The sequence below is a fragment of the Mus caroli genome, unplaced genomic scaffold (assembly GCF_978045245.1).
Source record: "Mus caroli unplaced genomic scaffold, Mus_caroli_1 scaffold_9, whole genome shotgun sequence".
Taxonomy (NCBI): Eukaryota; Metazoa; Chordata; class Mammalia; order Rodentia; family Muridae; genus Mus; species Mus caroli.
In genome coordinates, this window is record NW_028227264.1 from 2,683,360 (window position 1) to 2,701,747 (window position 18,388).

Sequence of the window (18,388 nt, forward strand, 5' to 3'; positions counted from 1 at the left end):
AGAGTCACTCCTAAGCAAGAACATGAGGAACGTCTTTGACTGTGGGTTACAGAAGCCACATGCATCTTGGTGGAGTTCAAAAGGACTTTGAGCCTGATATCTACCTCCTCTTCACTCTGTCCATTCTAGAACAGAAATATACACTGCATATCTTGTTCCCTCATTGCACATGAGACAGGTGGGGACAGACTACCATTTGCTTAGCTCCCAGGTCTATGGAAGAGAAGGAATTGCCAGTCTTGTCTGAACCTGAACCAGATATAGATGGCAGAATCTAAAATTTAGAGCTTGATATCAAGACTAGTGATAGATGAGACTTTCAGCATCTTGAAAAAAACTTGTATTTTGCACATAGAAAAAAATACAAATAATAGTAACTAAAAAATCAAGTTTAAATTTTAAGCCACAATATCCCCTGGCTTCTTTATGCATCCACATCTTGTAAATTTGTACTTCCTCCCACCACCAGGTAGAATTGATTTTTTTTTTCTTCCCTTAAGTTGATCTCATGTTGTCTTTGTGAGATTAATAATGCAGGAAAATGAATTTATGTCCTGACTCCTCCAGGCTTTAGGAGATCAGCCACTTCACATCAGTGTCCAGGATTATTGTTGGAGAATTTCTCTATAAAAAGGGAGTCTATTGCAGAGCACTGAGAACTAAATGTCACATCTCAGAGTCAGAGCCAACTGTCAGATGAGTCATCTTGGATGTTAGAGTTCAGCAAATGCTGCAGGTGAATTTAGCCTCATGGGAACCCAGGGAAGACAGCAGGCCTAGGCATCTGATATTCACTCTCTCCCACACCCTGACAAACTTGAGTGCGTGGTCCTCATGGGAAGAAAGACTTCTGGAGTTGTTTCCCAAGCAACTAGCTCTCTTCTTGTCGCATTATATTATATAAGTATTCTTTATAAGTCTATCCATATTGTCTTAAAATTAGCCAACCAAGTATACTCTGGTCCAGTTGTGAGTGATTTTTTTTATTTTAATTTGTTTACTTACATATTTATTTTTAGACAGAAATTCATTGTGTATCCCTATCCAACTGGCTTGGAACTCACTGTGTAAACCAGGTTTGCCTCAAACTCAAAGACCCACATGCCTCTGCCTCCAGGTCCAGCTGGTCACTGTTTTAAGCTGTAGAGTTGCAAAAGAGTTTTATACACAACCAAGACTAACTGAAATATTTTACTTATGTGACAGATCTATTAATATACATGTATTGTATGTGTGTTCGTCCCATGATTGAAAAGATCCCAGGTTTACTTGTTTACTTGCTTGGGTTTATCCTTTGGGATTCTGGTGTTCTGGTGAATTAATAATGAAGGAACATATGCCAAGGAACAGGACATTCAAATTGGCACCAGCACAAGCTGATGGCAAAGTCAGACAGAAGAAAGAGTGAGCAAAGATCAATAGACTTTCGGAAAGAGTGGCGCCCTTGAGGGGAAAGGGATCAAAGCATATTTATAAGATATTGTGGCTCTGATTACTGCTGCTATTCCTTTTCAAGTAAATGTCAGTAAAGGCAGATGTTCTTAAGACTTTGGGAATTAGAGTTGTATTTATTCGGTATGCAAAGCTGGTTACTAGATCAAAATATTCTGCTTGTATTAAAATCACATTGCAAGATATAGTGGAACCCATCACTTTAAATGCAATGCTCAAAGGGTGAGGAAGATGCAGTCATCTGAGTCTCTAAGATAAGGCTTCTTAGCACCAGCACTGTTGACATTATGAGCCAGATAGAATTGTTGCAGCAGGTTGTCCTTGCCATTACAGATGTTGGTGACATCCCTGCTCTCTGCCCTTTAGATGCCAACAACACCCCAACTCCATCCTGGTAATTAAGAGATGTTTGCAAGTACTAACAGTGTCTACTGGGTGTATAAATCATCCCAGCAGACAACCATGATCTAAACTATGCCCTGCACATCTACATGGGCATGGACCAGCATCAATCGTGACTGTTGTTGTTAGGATATTTGTTTTTGAGACAGAGACTCACTATGTAAGTTTTTTAGTTTAATTTATTTTATCTCCAAACTATTATATTGGGCTATTTCTATAATAAATTTGCTTTTTGGGTGTAGAAATCATTGATCTTATAATAAGTTGTTTATAAAATGTCAAAATTCAGTGAGTCTAAGAACATTGGTGGTGATTATATAGAACTCACACAACTCTATCCAATTTAATTTAAATTTTATATGACAGCTCTTGAGGAAGCACAATAGCTAGAACCTGAATCAAAACTACTTGTAATTTTATTTTTATCTGACCTAATGTGGACACTTTTCTCAGAAGTCCAAGTATATTTGATTGCCAAGGGCTACCACAGCTCTGGTTGAGGGCCATACATAAGTGTCATGGGTACTATGTGACAATTCTAAAATCCTAATGATTCTGGCATTGAAAAACAGGGCTGCTTGCTTAGATGTCTTCATATAGGACTATGTACAGAACAGTGATAGAGATGTCTGCCCAGAGGAAACGGTCATAGTACAGAGGCAGAACTGAAACTCATAAGAAGAGGCAGACAGCACCATCTTCTGTGGCAGTCCCTGCTGGTAGCTCCTTTAATGCCCTTTAGGCATGATAATAGTAATAAATTGAAGTTGTTTCAGCAAAATTTTTATACTTTGGATATCCTTTATTTATGGATACAATTGTTGTTCTGAACCTTTTGTAAAGAAAAAATGTCCACACAGTGACACCATCATAATGCTGAGTCAGTTTGAACTAGATCCATAAACGGATCCTTTGGTTTCCTTAACGGCCAAATTTCCCTGAACCCATCCTGTGTGCATCAAACTAAAAAGATGGGGTTGGGTTCTTGAAATTTAAGATGGGAGACAGAAATCAAAAGTCCAAGATTAGTGTGAGAAAATAAAACTTAGCAGCAGCACGAAATGCATTTGACTGTTCCTGGAATGCGTTCAGGAAACTCCCCAGACAGCTCCAGAATAAGCTCATATGGAAACTGTGCAGGATACTATCCTACAGCTGAGGCTTTTCCTGTTGAACTCAACAAGACTGCCATGTAGACATCCATCTGATCTGAGGCATTTCCAGTTAGCACCAGAGCCACAAAAGAGATGCGCCATCTTGCCACATGAAAAACAAAACAAAACAAAAACAAACTCAAGTCTTGCAAGCAGAGGAACAATGCCTCATTTGGCAAGGATGCCACAACTATGAAACCCTTTCTTACAGTTGCAAGCTCTCAGATAAACCAGTACAGTGGAAGGATATGGACTATTCAACGTTTCCTGAAGTATCTTCATATTACCACTTACATCAATATTAATACACTTACATGCTGCAATTCGGGCTAGTGAGATGGCTCAGTGGGTTAAAGATGCTTGCTGCCCAGTCCAGTCTTGAGGTCTACAGTCTCTACACATGTGAGGTGCTATAGGTGTTCCCATACCTACATACACTCAAACACTCGAAGTAAATAGTATATGAGAAACTATCTGAGAATCAGAATACAGTGGGTAGGCAAGACAGGGAAATTAGTGGATTGCACTGTCAAGATACTTAGTACTTCAAAATCAGTGTAGATTTAAAAAACAAATGGGATTGTCCCAAGTAAGCACAGCTTTTCTCTACTGGGTGTGTTTAATATTTGACGTTTATTATTTTTTCATTAAACTTAATCTTTTATCTTGATCAGATTCAAGATGGTAATCCCACATTTTCATCGTTTGAGACTCTATATTTTACATTAATGCTAATATTATTTCTTGTTCTAACCTTATGCCAAACTTTTTTCCCGTCAATGTCCTAATGTTGTTATTATTTTACAATAATAAAATAACTTGATACATGGGGTCCCAGGTCCCTCAGAGACTAGTCTGCGCAGGTGAGAGTGCAGACTACAGAAGCGACACAGCTTCTGGGACATACCCCATTTCAGGCTCCAGACATCTGGGCACTTTCCCTGCCAGAAGGGAGGTGTTCCCCTGGGAGGGCTTTTTCAGAGCAGGTGAGGGAGACATCTTAGGTCCCAGGTCCCTCAGAGACCAGTCTGCACAGGTGAGTGAGCTGACTGCAGAAGCGACACAGATTCTGGGATAGGCAGAAGCGACACAGCTTCTGGAAAAGACCCCGTTTCAGGCATCAGACGTCCGGGAACGTTCCCAGCCAGGGGAGAGGTGTCCACCCTGGAGGGCTCTGCCAGAGCAAGTGAGAGAGCCATCTTGGGTCCTGGGTCCCTCAGAGACTAGTCTGAGCAGGTGAGAGTGTGCTACAGAAGCGACACAGCTTCTGGGACAGGCAAAAGCAACACAGCTACTGGGACAGACCCTGTTTCAGACTCCAGATATCCGGGCACCTTCCCAGCCAGAGGAGAGGTATCCACCCTGGAGGGCTCTGACCACCAGAGCAGGTGAGAGAGCCATCTTATGGTCCGCATCCCTTGAAGACTAGTCTGTGCAGGTGAGCTTGCAGACTGCAGAGGCAACACACCTTCTGGGACAGGCCCTGTTCCAGGCCTTCATCTTTAGCCAGGAGGCAGGTCTGAATGCCAGATATCTGTGCACCTGCCAAGCAAGAGGAGAGCTTGCCTGCAGAGAGTACTCTGACCACTGAGACTCAGGAGACATCTAGACTCCCAGGTCTGCTGACAGAGGCTAACAGAATCACAGGAGGAACAAGCTCCAACCAGATACAACTATAACAACTAACTCCAGAGATTACTAGATGGCAAAAGGTAAATGTAAGAATCCTACTAACAGAAACCAAGACCACTCACCATCATCAGAACCTAGCACTCCCCCCTCAGCCAGTCCTGGATACCCCAACACACCCAAAAAGCAAGACTCGGATTTAAAATCATATTTCATGATGCTGGTAGAGTACATCAAGAAGGGCATTAATAACTCACTTAAAGAAATACAGGAGAACACTGCTAAAGAGGTAGAAGTCCTTAAAGAATTACAGAAAAACACAACCAAACAGGTGATGGAATTGAACAAAACCATCCAAGACCTAAGAAGAAAAGTAGAAACAATTAAGAAAACCCAAAGTGAGACAATGCTGGAGATAGAAAGCCTAGGAAAGAAATCTGGGCCCCCAATGGAGGAGATACAGAAGGTACCCAAGGAGCTGAAGGGGTCTGCAACCCTATAGGTGGAACAACAATACAAACTAACCAGTATCCTGAGAGCTCATGTCTCTAGCTGCATATGTATCAGAAGATGGCCTAGTCAGCTGTCATTGGGAAGACAGGCCCCTTGGTCTATGCCTCAGTACAGGGGAATACCAGGACCAAGAAGTGGGAGTGGGTGGGTAAGGGAGTGGGGGAGGAGGGTCTGGGAGACTTTGAAATAGCATTTGAAAATGTAAATGAAGAAAATACCTAATTAAAATAAATAAATAAATAAAAAGTATTAAAAAAAGAAAAGAAAGAAATCTGGAACCATAGAGGCGAGCATCAGCATCAGAATACAAGAGATGGGAGAGAGAATCTCAGGTGCAGAAGATTCCATAGAGAACATGGGCACAGCAATCAAAGAAAATGCAAAATGCAAAAAGATCCTAACTCAAAACATCCAGGAAATCCAGGATACAATGGGAAGACCAAACCTCCGAATAATAGGAGTAGATGAGAATGAAGATTTTCAACATAAAGGGCCAGCAAATACCATCAACAAAATTATAGAAAAAAACTTCCCAAACCTAATGAAAGAGATGCCCATGAGCATACAAGAAGCATACAGAACTCCAAATAGACTGGACCAAAAGAGAAATTTTTACTCCTGACACATAATAATCAGAAAAATAAATGCACTAAATAAAGATAGAACATTAAAAGCAGTAAGGGAAAAAGGTCAAGTAACATATAAAGGCAGGCCTATTAGAAATACACCAGACTTCTCACCAGAGACTATGAAAGCCAGAGGATCCTGGGCAGGTGTTATGTATACCCTCAGAGAACACAAAAGCCAGCCCAGGTTACTATACCCAACAAAACTCTCAATTCCAGTAGATGGAGAAACCAAAGTATTCCATGATAAAACAAAATTCACACATATCTTTCCATGAATCCAGCCCTTCAAAGGATAATAAAGGGAAAACACCAACACAAGGACAGAAACCACCCTAGAAAAGGCAAGAAAGTAATCCTTCAACAAGCCTAAAAGTAGACAGCCACAAGAACAGAATCCCAACTTTAACAACAAAAATAACAGGAAGCAACAATTACTTTTCTTTAATTTCTCTTAACATCAATGGACTCAATTCCCCCAATAAAAAGACACAGACTAATATACTGGCTACACAAACAGGACCCAACATTTTGTTGCTTACAGGAAACCCACCTCAGGGAAAAGGACAGACATTACCTCAGAGTGAAAGGCTCAGAGTGAAACAATTTTCTAAGCAAATGGTCTGAAAAAACAAGCTGGAGTAGCCATCCTAATATTGAATAAAATTGACTTCCAACTCAAAGTAATCAAAAAAGACAAGGAGGGGCACTTCATACTCATCAAAGATAAAATCTACCAAGATGAACTCTCAATTCTGAATCTCTATGCTCCAAATACAAGGGCAGTCACATTCATTAAAGAAACTTTAGTAAAGCTCAAAGCACACATTGCACCTCACACAATAATGATAGGAGACTTCAACACCCCACTCTCACCAATGGAGAGATTGTGGAAACAGAAACTAAACAGAGACACATGGACACTAACAGAAGTCATGAAACAAATGGATTTAATAGATATCTACAGAACATTTTATCCTAAAACAAAAGCATATACCTTCTTCTCAGTGTCACATGGTATATCCTCCAAAATTGACCATATAATTGGTCGCAAAACAGGCCTCGACAGGTACAAAAATATTGAAATTATCTCATGCATCTTACCTGATCACATGGACTAAGGCTGATCTTCAATAACAACATAAATAATAGAAAGCCAACATTCACATGGAAATTGAACAACACTCCTTGGTCAAGGATGAAATAAAGAAAGAAATTAAAGACTTTTTAGAGTTTAATGAAAATGAAGCCACAACATACCCAAACTTATGGGACACAATGAAGGCAGTCCTAAGAGGAAAACTCATAGCCCTGAGTGCCTCCAAAAAGATACTAGAGAGAGCATACACTAGCAGCCTGACAGCACACCTAGAATCTCTAGGACTAAAGGAAGCAAATTTACCCAAGAGGAGTAGACAGCAGGAAATAATCAAACTCAGGATTGAAATCAACCAAGTGGAAACAAAAAGAACTATTCAAAGAATCAACCAAATGAGGATCTGGTTCTTTGAGAAAATCAACAAGATAAATAAACCCTTAGCCAGACTAACTAGAGAGCACAGGGACAGTATCCTAACTAACAAAATCAAGAATGAAAAAGGAGACATAACAACAGAACCAGAGGAAATCCAAAACATCATCAGATCCTACTACAAAAGGCTATACTCAACAAAACTAGAAAACCTGGATGAAATAGCCAATTTCCTAGACAGATACCACATACCAAAGTTAAATCAGGATCAGATTAAAGATTTAAACAGTCCCATTTCCCCTAAAGAAATAGAAGCAGTCATCAATAGTCTCCAACCAAAAAAAGCCCAGGACCAGATGGATTTAGTACAGAGTTCTATCAGACCTTCAAATAAGACCTAATTCCAACTCTACTCAAACTATTCCACAAAATAGAAGCAAAAGGTACTCTACCCAATTCATTCTATGAAGCCACAATTACTCTGATACCTAAACCACACAAAGATCCAAAAAAGAAAGGGAACTTCAGACCAATTTCCCTTATGAATATCGATGCAAAAATACTCAATAAAATCCTCGCAAACCGAATCCAAGAACACATCAAAATGATCATCCATCATGACCAAGTAGGCTTCATCCCAGGGATGCAGGGATGGTTTAATATATGGGAATCTGTCAATGTAATCCACTATATAAACAAACTCAAAGCCAAAAACCACATGATCATCTCGTTAGATGCTGAGAAAGCATTTGACAAAATCCAACACCCATTCATGATAAAAGTCTTGGAAAGATCAGGAATTCAAGGCCCATACCTAAACATAATAAAAGCAATATACAGCAAACCAGTAGCCAACATCAAACTAAATGGAGAGAAACTGGAAGCAATCCCACTAAAATCAGAGATTAGACAAGGATGCCCACTTTCTCCCTACCTATTTATATAGTACTTGAAGTTCTAGCCAGAGCAATTCGACAACAAAAGGAGATCAAGGGGATACAAATCGGAAAGGAAGAAATCAAAATGTCACTATTTACACATGATATAGTACATATGAGTGACCCCAAAGATTCCACCAGAGAACTCCTAAACCTGATAAACAGCTTCTGTGCAGTAGCTGGATATAAAATCAACTAAAACAAATCAATGGCCTTTCTCTACACAAAGAATAAACGGACTGAGAAAGAAATTAGGGAAACAACACCCTTCACAATAGTCACAAATAATATAAAATACCTTGGTGTGACTCTAACTAAGCAAGTGAAAGATCTGTATGATAAGAACTTCAAGTCCCTGAAGAAAGAAATTGAAGAAGATCTCAGAAGATGGAAAGATCTCCCATGCTCATGGATTTGCAGGATTAATATAGTCAAAATGGCTATCCTGCCAAAAGCAATCTACAGATTCAATGCAATCTCCATCAAAATTCCAACTCAATTCTTCAATGAATTAGAAAGGGCAATCTGCAAATTCATCTGGAATAACAAAAAACCAAGGATAGCAAAAACTATTCTCAACAATAAAAGAACCTCTGGTGGAATCACCATGCCTGACCTAAAGCTGTACTACAGAGAAATTGTGATAAAAACTGCATGGTACTGCTACAGTGACAGACAGGTAGATCAGTGGAATAGAATTGAAGACCCAGAAATGAATCCACACACCTATGGTCACTTGATCTTTGACAAGGGAGCTAAAACCATCCAGTGGAAAAAGACAGCATTTTCAACAAATGGTGCTGGCACAATTGGCAGTTATCATGTAGAAGAATGTGAATTGATCCATTCTTACATCCTTGTACAAAGGTCAAGTCTAAGTCAATTAAAGACCTCCACATAAAACCAGAGACACTGAAATTAATAGAGGAAAAAGGGGGGAAAGCCTCGAAGATATGGGCACAGGGGAAAAATTCCTAAATAGAACAGCAATGGCTTGTGCTGTAAAATCAAGAGTTGACAAATGGGACCTCCTGAAATTGCAAAGCTTCTATAAGGCAAAAGACACCGTCAATAAGACAAAAAGGCCACCAACAGATTGGGCAAGGATTTTTACCAATCCTAAATCTGATAGGGGACTAATATCCAATATATATAAAGAGTTCAAGAAGCTGGACTCCAGAAATTCAAATAACACCATTTAAAATTGGGGTACAGAGCTAAAAAAAAAAGAATTCTCAACTGAGGAATACTGAGAAGCAGTTAAAAAAATGTTCAACATTCTTAATCATCAGGGAAATGCAAATCAAAACACACTTGAGATTCTACCTCACACCAGTCAGAATGGCTAAGATCAAAATTTCAGGTGACAGCAGATGCTGGAGAGGACGTGGAGAAAGAAGAACACTCCTCCATTGCTGGTGGGATTGCAAGTTTGTACAACCGCTCTGGAAAGTCAGTCTGGCAGTTCCTCAGAAAATTGGACATAATACTACCGGAAGATCCAACAATACCTCTCCAGGGCATATACCCAGAAGATGCTCCAACTGGTAATATGAACACATGCTTCACTATGTTCATAGTAGCCTTATTTTTAATAGCCACAATCTGGAAAGAACCCAGATTTCCCTCAACAGAGGAATGGATACAGAAAATGTGGTACATTTACACAATGGAGTACTACTCAGCTATAAAAAAATTTATGAAATTCTTGGACAAATGGATGTATCTGGAGGATATCATCCTTAGTGAGGGTAACCCAACCACAAAAGAAGTCACTTGATATACACTCACTGATAAGTGGATATTAGCCCAGAAACTTAGAATACCCAAGATACAATTTACAAAACACAAGAAAATCAAGAAGAGGGAAGACCAATGTGTGGATACTTCATTCCTCCTTAGAATAGGGAACAAAATACCCATGAAAGGAGTTACAGAGACAAAGCTTGGAGCTAAGATGAAAGGATGGACTATCCAGAGACTACTCCACCTGGGGATCCATCCCATAATCAGCCACCAAACCCAGACACTATTGCATATGCCAGCAAGATTTTGGTGAGGGGACCCTGGTATAGCTGTAATGTTGAGGCTGTGCTAGTGCCTGGCAAATACAGAAGTGGATGCTCACAGTCATCTATAGGATGGAACACAGGGCCCCCAATGGAGAAGCTAGAGAAAACACCCAAGGAGCTGAAGGGATCTGCAACGATATAGGTGGAACAACAATATGAACTAACCAGTACCCCCCAGAGCTAGTGTCTCTAGCTGCATATGTAGCAGAAGACGGCCTAGTTGGCCATCACTAGGAAGAGAGGCCCCTGGGTACTGCAAACTTTATATGCTCCAGTACAGGGGAATGCCAGGGCCAAGAAGCGGGAGTGGGAGGGTAGGGGAGCAGGGTGGGGGGAGGGTATAGGGAACTTTCGGGATAGCATTTGAAATGTAAATAAAGAAAATATCTAATAAAAAATAACTTGATACAATTTGACTTTTATTTTATGGTGCCCAACTGGTTAATATACAAAATAAATTACAGTTTTCACACAAACTGGGGATGAGGTAAGGTGAAAAAGTTAAGAGTCAAAAAGAGTAAAATTAAAATATATAGTCAAACTGTGGCTTAAAATGATGTTGGAGCCATGTGTACTCCTTTGTTGATGGCTTAGTCCCTGGGAGTTGGTGGGGGGGGGGGGGTCTGGTTGGTTGATATTGTTGTTCTTCCTATGGGGTTGCAAACCTCTTCAGCTCCTTCAGTCCTTTCTCCTGTTCTTCTAGTGGGGACTCCATGCTTAGTCCAGTGGCTGGCTGGGAGAGAGCATCCTCTGTTTTTTGTCATGCTCTGTCAGGGCCTCTCAGGAGACAGCTATATCAGAGTCCTTTCAGCATGCACTTCTTGGCATCCACAATAGTGTCTTGGGCCTTGTCAGGCATCAATGGGAGGAGAGGTCCTTGGTCCTATGAAGGCTTGATAGATGCCCCAGTGTAGGGGAATCATGAGCGGGGAGGTGGGAGTGGGTGGGTGGGTGGAGGGACATCCTCATAGAAGCAGGGGAGAGAGGGTGTGTTAGGGTGTTTCCAGGAGGGAGGGAAACCAGGAAAGGGAATAACATTTGAAATGTAAATAAAGAACATATCCAGTTAGAGAGAGAGAGAGAGAGAGAGAGAGAGAGAGAGAGAGAGAGAGAGAGAGAGAGAGAGAGAGAGATTGGAAATTTCAGTAACAATTCCAGTCTGGCCAGTCATGTAATGGCCACCAGAGGGCACTATAGCTCCCTCTGGAGCTATAGCTGCTTCAGGATTGTGGTGACATCCTGACCCTGTCAATAGGGAAGATCCAGATTCCTAGGACCCTATGCCACTTCGGTTCGAAGGGAGTTCCCTGAAAGATAGCATCTGCTATCACTAGTGGGTACCAACCCAAAGACGGGCTTATGTAAGCTTATTTGTAATGTACTTATGTTTATTCTTTTAAATATCATCGTAACAACTAGTGAGAACCTATGTGGCTGGCGTAACATTGCAGATGTTCATCACTTTCGTTATCCAATTTAAACATTGTAACAGCTCCATACCAGGCTCTCCCAGTCTATCACCCACATGTTGCTAGCAGAATGTGGCACTCCTTGCCGCTAAGTCTTTTCTTACCAGATTCTGAGCAAAGGAACATGTTTAAAGCCATTGTGAGGACAACTGAGCCTTTCCTACCCCCCAGTCTAACTGCCTTACTTTAAGATACTGGGGCCACCAGAGGGCCCTGTAGCTCCCAGCTGTTTCAGGATTTTGGTGACATTGACCCTGTCAATAAGGAAGATCCACAGATTCCCAGAACCCTAGGCCACTTCTGCTTGCATATGACAAGCCATACACGTTTGTCTGCCACCCACACCTGGGTCTCCAATCACTTCGTTCCATTCTCATGCACAAATTGACAAGAGTAGTTTCCAAAATATTTTGAGCCCGCAATAGGCAAAGTAGATAGTATTCTAAGCCTAGACATGGGGTATCCAAAATAGTGTCCCAGCAAGGAAATGCGTAGCTCAAGTGAAATCCTAGCACTCTGTCTCTCTTTCCCACGTTAGCAATGATGTGGCGAGAAACCAGCTGACTGGTAGATTTAGCTGCTTACCTATGCTAGATATATTCCACCATCTTTCTGAGCTACAGAGTACCAGCCAGGTGACATTTTGACCCCCTGTCTTTTCTTCTCTAATGTTGTTTTCCATCCTAATTCTCAGGCTATCACATTGCTGCTCTGGGTCCGTCAACAGGAAACACAGTGCCACCAGATGTTCTTGGAAGCTGGCTCCCATGGGAGTCCATGGTGTCATTTCCGTTCCACACATCCACCTTTGCTGCTGCTTCATAATCATGTGTATCTGTGGGAACTGTCGGGGGGCAGGGGAGGGTTTCTGGGATGTGCTCTCAGTAACTACAATTTCAGGGGTATGAGAGAGGCAGCGCTGGGGTGGAGGGAGATGCCAAGCCGGGACACAATTTTATCCCAGAAGCTGGGGTAGTCTAGAGTGACTTTCTCAATAGAAGCAAGAAACAGCCTTTATGACCACTGATCAGCAGCAAGATATGGGCTGGTCCCCGGGGAGGGGCTGGATTCCCCAAAGGCTGAAGGTGAGTGCCCAGGACAGACAAATCTGGTAGCTTTGGCAAGATGAAGAATGAGTGACTCCCAGCTGAAGGAATCACCCAGTCTGTATGACAGAGCACTAGCTTGTTAGTCCCAGTGTGTTGCGTGTCACATTCGCCACGTTACATTAACAGCATCGCCCCAGGTACCCTTGATGCCAGAGCCAAGCCTTTATCATGAAGAGGTGCTGCCCATTCCACTTATTTCAAAGGGAACAGTGTGAGTCTTGGATCCAAATGAATGTGAGCACACACACACTGGGTAATGCAAGGAAAACGAGAGGACCACACCTGTTAGGAGCCTGGCAGTCACAGCAAGCTGTCCAAATAGACTAAGTCTTTTATCTCATTTACTGCTTGGAATCCTTCCTTGCCAATCTCTGTCTTCCCAAGCCTAACCAGCTATGCCTGATGTGCCTTTCTATACTGAGAGCCAGCAAGTCCACCCTTCTTTCGGCTCCTACCAGAAAATACCAGCACCTGCTAGCTGCCTCTGCTTTCTTCCTGACCTCCATATTGCTACCCATCCATGCTTGATGTTTCTGTGCAGGTGATGCTGCTCTCTCAGCTTATCCAGGAGCCCAGGGAAGTAAGACCTGAGCAGTTGCCAAGGAGCAACACATAGGCAGGATCTCAACCAGAAAATAGAAAAAAAATGGATTTTTAAAAAAAGTTACGAGAGAGAGAGAGAGAGAGAGAGAGAGAGAGAGAGAGAGAGAGAGAGAATAGGTATGTGCATGTGAGTGCAGGTGACCTGCTGAGATCAGAGATATTGGATCCCCTTGAGCTGGAATTATTGACAGTTGTGAACCTACATAGGGGATCAGGAGAGCAGCAAGAGCTGAGCCATGCCATCTTTCCAATCAGCCAGCCTGCTTGCGTTCTCTCTCTCTCTCTCTCTCTCTCATTCTCCCTCCCTCCATCCCTCCATCCATCTCTCTCTCTCTTTCTCTCTCTCTCTCTTTCTTTCTTTCTTTCTTCCCTCCTTCCTCCTCCTCCTCCTCCTTCTTCTTCTTTTTCTTCTTCTTCTTCTTCTTCTTCTTCTTCTTCTTCTTCTTCTTCTTCTTCTTCTTCTTCTTCTTCTTCTTCTTCTTCTTCTCCTCTCTCTCTCTCTCTCTCTCTCTCTCTCTCTCTCTCTCTCTCTCTCTCTCTCTCTTTCTTTCCATTTGTTGGGTTTTTTTTAGACAGGTTCTCACTGAATAGCCTTGGATGTCCTAAACTCTCTACATAAATCAAGCTGGCCTCCAACTCATCAGTTTCATCCTGTCTCTGTCTGCCACATGATAGGATGTGTTACACCACCCCAGCCTCCAGCCCTACTTCTATCATTTTTAATTACACGTATGTGAGTTTATCTGCCTGTAGGTTTGTGGACATGAGTGACGGTATGTGTCATGGAGGACAGAGGTGAGGGATCATTCTAGAACTAGAGTTACAGGTAAGCCACTCCCTCCATGTGGGTGCTGGGCACTGAATACTGAACCTCTGCAAGAGCAACGGTCTTTATTAATCAATGAGCAAACCTTTCAGGCTCCTAAGAAGACCACGTAAGGAGGACGTGTATTTTTGCCTACAACTTACTTTCTCTAGCTTTCTACACATCCATCAATCTCTGTCTTAAACCAGCTACTTTTAAAGGCACAGGAGCACAGGGGATGAGTTTAAGAGTTTACTAGAAGACAGATTTCATCAATGCAGACAGGAGGGGAGAGAAGGAAGCAACAGAATAGGGGTCATTAGCTAAAAATTCATTTATTAACAAAGAAACTGGGTTGTGTTTTTTATTATGGGACTTGACTGTACTTTTGGTTATGGTACTATGTTACTATATAGTTACTATACTAGTATCTATGTTACTCCATTTGCAAAAAGCATAAGAATGTTTTAAAATCACATTCTTATATTCTCACCCCCAAGCCAGCATTTTAATACTATGGATTTTAGAAGGCACATGATTCCATGGAAACTCTGAGTGATTAGAACCAAAGGAATCTTCATGGAAACCTGGCTAGATATAAATAAACTCACACCGCTTAATAAGTGTATGATCAGGGCCATAAAATATAGTCAAAGTCCACCGTCTGCATGACTAAACTGGAAGGCTGTAAGGATTCGGTGTGTTTGTGGGGAGCCAACCAGCACACTTCAAGTTTTCATCAGTCTTGAGTACATGGAGTATTTTATTTAAAAAATTAAAACTCAGGCCAGTAGTCTGTATTGGAGCAGCAGAGAACTAGCCTCTCTGAACTTGTTTCCCAGGGAGAGGGACTGGCTCAGCTACCTTTCTATGTTCCGTGAATTAGCACTGAACAGTTTCTTGTGATGCTACAGATTCAGGCTTCAGGACTGCTCCAGTGGCCTCAGATCCAGTCCCACTCCAGCAGAGGCAAGTTTGCATGGACTCAGCCAAAGGCCCACCCTAGTTCCAGGATAGCCACTGTGGACTCAGGCATTGGAATACTTTCTGTAGGCCACGTTGCCATGATCACAGTAGGCAACAGTGTAGGCCCACCTCAAAGGTATAAGGTGCTGAGAATGCCCCTAGGTGCCCAAGCAATGGATCCATATGTTCCACAACCCAACCACCAGTCCATCCTGCTTCAAGACACCAGAGCATCAGGTTGCTATGATGTGATGTCCCAGGGCAGTTGCCCTTCCCTGAGGAGAAGGAAAAGGGGTCTTGGGGGGCAGGAGTTTGTAAAGGTGGGACTGAGAGAAAAAGAGAATGGTTTGTGATAAGAATGTAAAGTGAAAAAATGAATAAATTAGCAGGGGAAAAAAGACACCAGAACAAACCCTTTATCTGATTTGCCTACAATCTATGGACAGGCTGACTGGTGGGTGAATGGCTTTGTGAAGACTCAAAGAGGTGCCAGTGACTTCTATTTCTCGGGTACCAAGAGAAACCCAGAAGGTTTGCAAGTGATTATTTTGCAAATGACACCATCAAAAAGCAAAATAAAGCAGTAGTAATCAACTCTAATGGAGACCAACAAACTGATGAACGAATAATTCAACATATTTTTAAGTAAGGAATAAGAACATTTCCAGATAAAAGATGCGAGAGTTCATCACTTCTAGGTCTACCTTACAAGCAATGCTAAAAGGAGTTGCTCAGATAGAAACAGAAAAAGTCTAATAGGGTGAAAATATGAAATCATAAAATCATTATAAAGCTAACAGAAATCAAATTTAGAACACTCTGTACTGTGATGGCCAGTAAAACTTTTAAGTAAGGCAAAAGCTAAATAAGTATTCAGGACAGCTATGATTATAATAATGTGTAAAGAGTTAAATAAAAAGATGTGAATTGTGATATCAATAACAAGTGTGGGAAGAAGAGCTAAAGCAGGTTTTCCTCATACAGTCAAAGTTACAATAATAGGATGTTCCTATAAATCTCAGGATAACCATGGTAAGCCATGCTGTGGTAAGCAACCATCAAGTCACAAGAGAGAAGACAGACAGAGCAGAAATGGGGGCTGCAAGGCAGTCAGGGAGCAAAGTGGAAGAAATAAGTCCTTATTTACTAATAACTATAACTATATCACTATATCACTATATAACTATATATATAATTACAATACATAAAAATTCGGGGGGGGGATTAAGATACTCTACACTGGATGAACTTAAGAGCACACAGAGGCTTCAAGTGAAGGGATGGATTAACTGATTGCATGGGAACTGGGAAAAGATCAAGGGTTACTACATATGTATCAAGCAACATATACTTTAGGTGTGAAATATCACATAGTATATAATGACAATAGGGTCCATTTATTAATAAACATATTAGATATCTATGTATACTACTTTAAAATTTGGAGTACTTAATTATACACAATAAATACTAACAAAAAATGAAGGTTAACATAGATTTGCAGTACGATGATAGTAGCAAAATTCAATATTTTATTTTCAGAAATAAACAGGTCATTGTAACAGAAAAATAAAGAAATGACAACTTTGGGGAACACCTTAAACCATAAAAACTAAAACAAAGGACAAATGCATAGAGATAACTATCGGGAAAAACGCAAAACTGGCTGAATCATCTTTACTAATTTCACATTATCTTACTACAATAATCAAATTGTATAATACTTGAATAGACACTGAAACAAACAAGGGAACGAATAAAAAACCCAGAGAAAACCGTCATGCAGAAAACAGTGAGTTAATCCTTTGACAAGGCACCAAGACTGCACAATGGAGAGGGGGGTCTCTTCAATCAAAGGCTCTTTGTGAACAAGGGATATTCGTGGGAGAATTAAGTTGACTTGTTCATTTAATTACACACAGAAATCAAATTGAAATGGAACAGGGATTTAAACATTTCTAGTTCCAAAGCTATAAAACTACCAGAGGAACACACAAGGTAAAAAGCTTTTTGACATTGGTCTGAACAGTAATTTTCTGAAAACCATCCCCCCACAGAAAAGTCAAAATGAAATTATATCAAACCACAAAGTTCCAAAATGTGTGTTTGGCAAAGTGAACAATCCGCAGACTGATAGGGAGAAGACATCCACAAACCATACAGCTGATAAGGGGTTAATATCCAAGATATGCAAGAAACCAAAGAACCTCAGAGCAAGAAACACACAACTTCATGTAAGAGGGGCAAGGGACCTGCCCAAATATTACTCAACAAAGGGCATCGAGGTCAAGAACGAGGAGATTAGAAAGTCAACAACAAACTATTAGAGGGTGCAAATCAAAGACACAATGTAATGCTGACCTGCCACGTCGGGTGGCGGAGGTTACCAAATAACTGAAGAGAAGGGGCAAGAAAGATGGAGAGGAAAGAAAACACCAGTTCTCTTGCAGCTGGGAGTAAGTTTAGTGCAGCCATTATGGAGAATGGTGTTGAAGCTCCTTATGAAGTTGATAATTGAACTTGATACAATTGGACAACCTCAGCTCTAAGAAGCCACCTCAGGTCATGAAATCAGTGTGTTAAAGAAATGGTATCTACTCTCCACGTTCATGCAGCATTGTTTATGTTATGCAAGTTTGGAATCAATCTAAATGTCCATCATGGAATAAATGGATAGATAAAAGATCTAGATAGATGATAGATATATCATCAATAGATAGATATAAATAGACAGCTAGTAGAGAAATAGAGAGACAGACAAACAGATTTATTCCAGTTTCATAAAAGGGTAAAATATCATTTCTGACATTATGAGAGAGCCATGTTATGGTGAGTGAAATAAGTCAAATACAAAAAGACAAAGACTACATAATTTCACTTATGTTTAGAATCCAAAGAAGCTGGATTCAAAAAGGAGCAGAGAGATGACTACAGGTTGTCAAAACTGGGGATTGAGGAGAATGGGGATATGTTGCTGTGTCTAAAGGATGAACAAAACCTGCTCATTTACTGCACAAATGGTGAGCAGAGTTAGTAATTAATATTAGATGCTTTAAATTGGCAAGAGTAGATTTTAAATATTTGGAGCACACACACAGTAACATTGTGAAGTGATGACATGTTAATTATGTTGCTATTGATAATCACTCTCTATGTTGATGAAAGCATTAAGTTGTATA

At 40.9% G+C, this 18,388-nt stretch overlaps 1 protein-coding gene across 15 annotated transcripts in view; it reads right to left on the minus strand.

Moving 5' to 3' along the window:
* Syne1 (spectrin repeat containing nuclear envelope protein 1) overlaps positions 1 to 18,388 on the minus strand; it is a 504,890-nt gene that overhangs the window by 419,169 nt on the left and 67,333 nt on the right. The gene's annotated exons all lie outside the window — the stretch shown is intronic.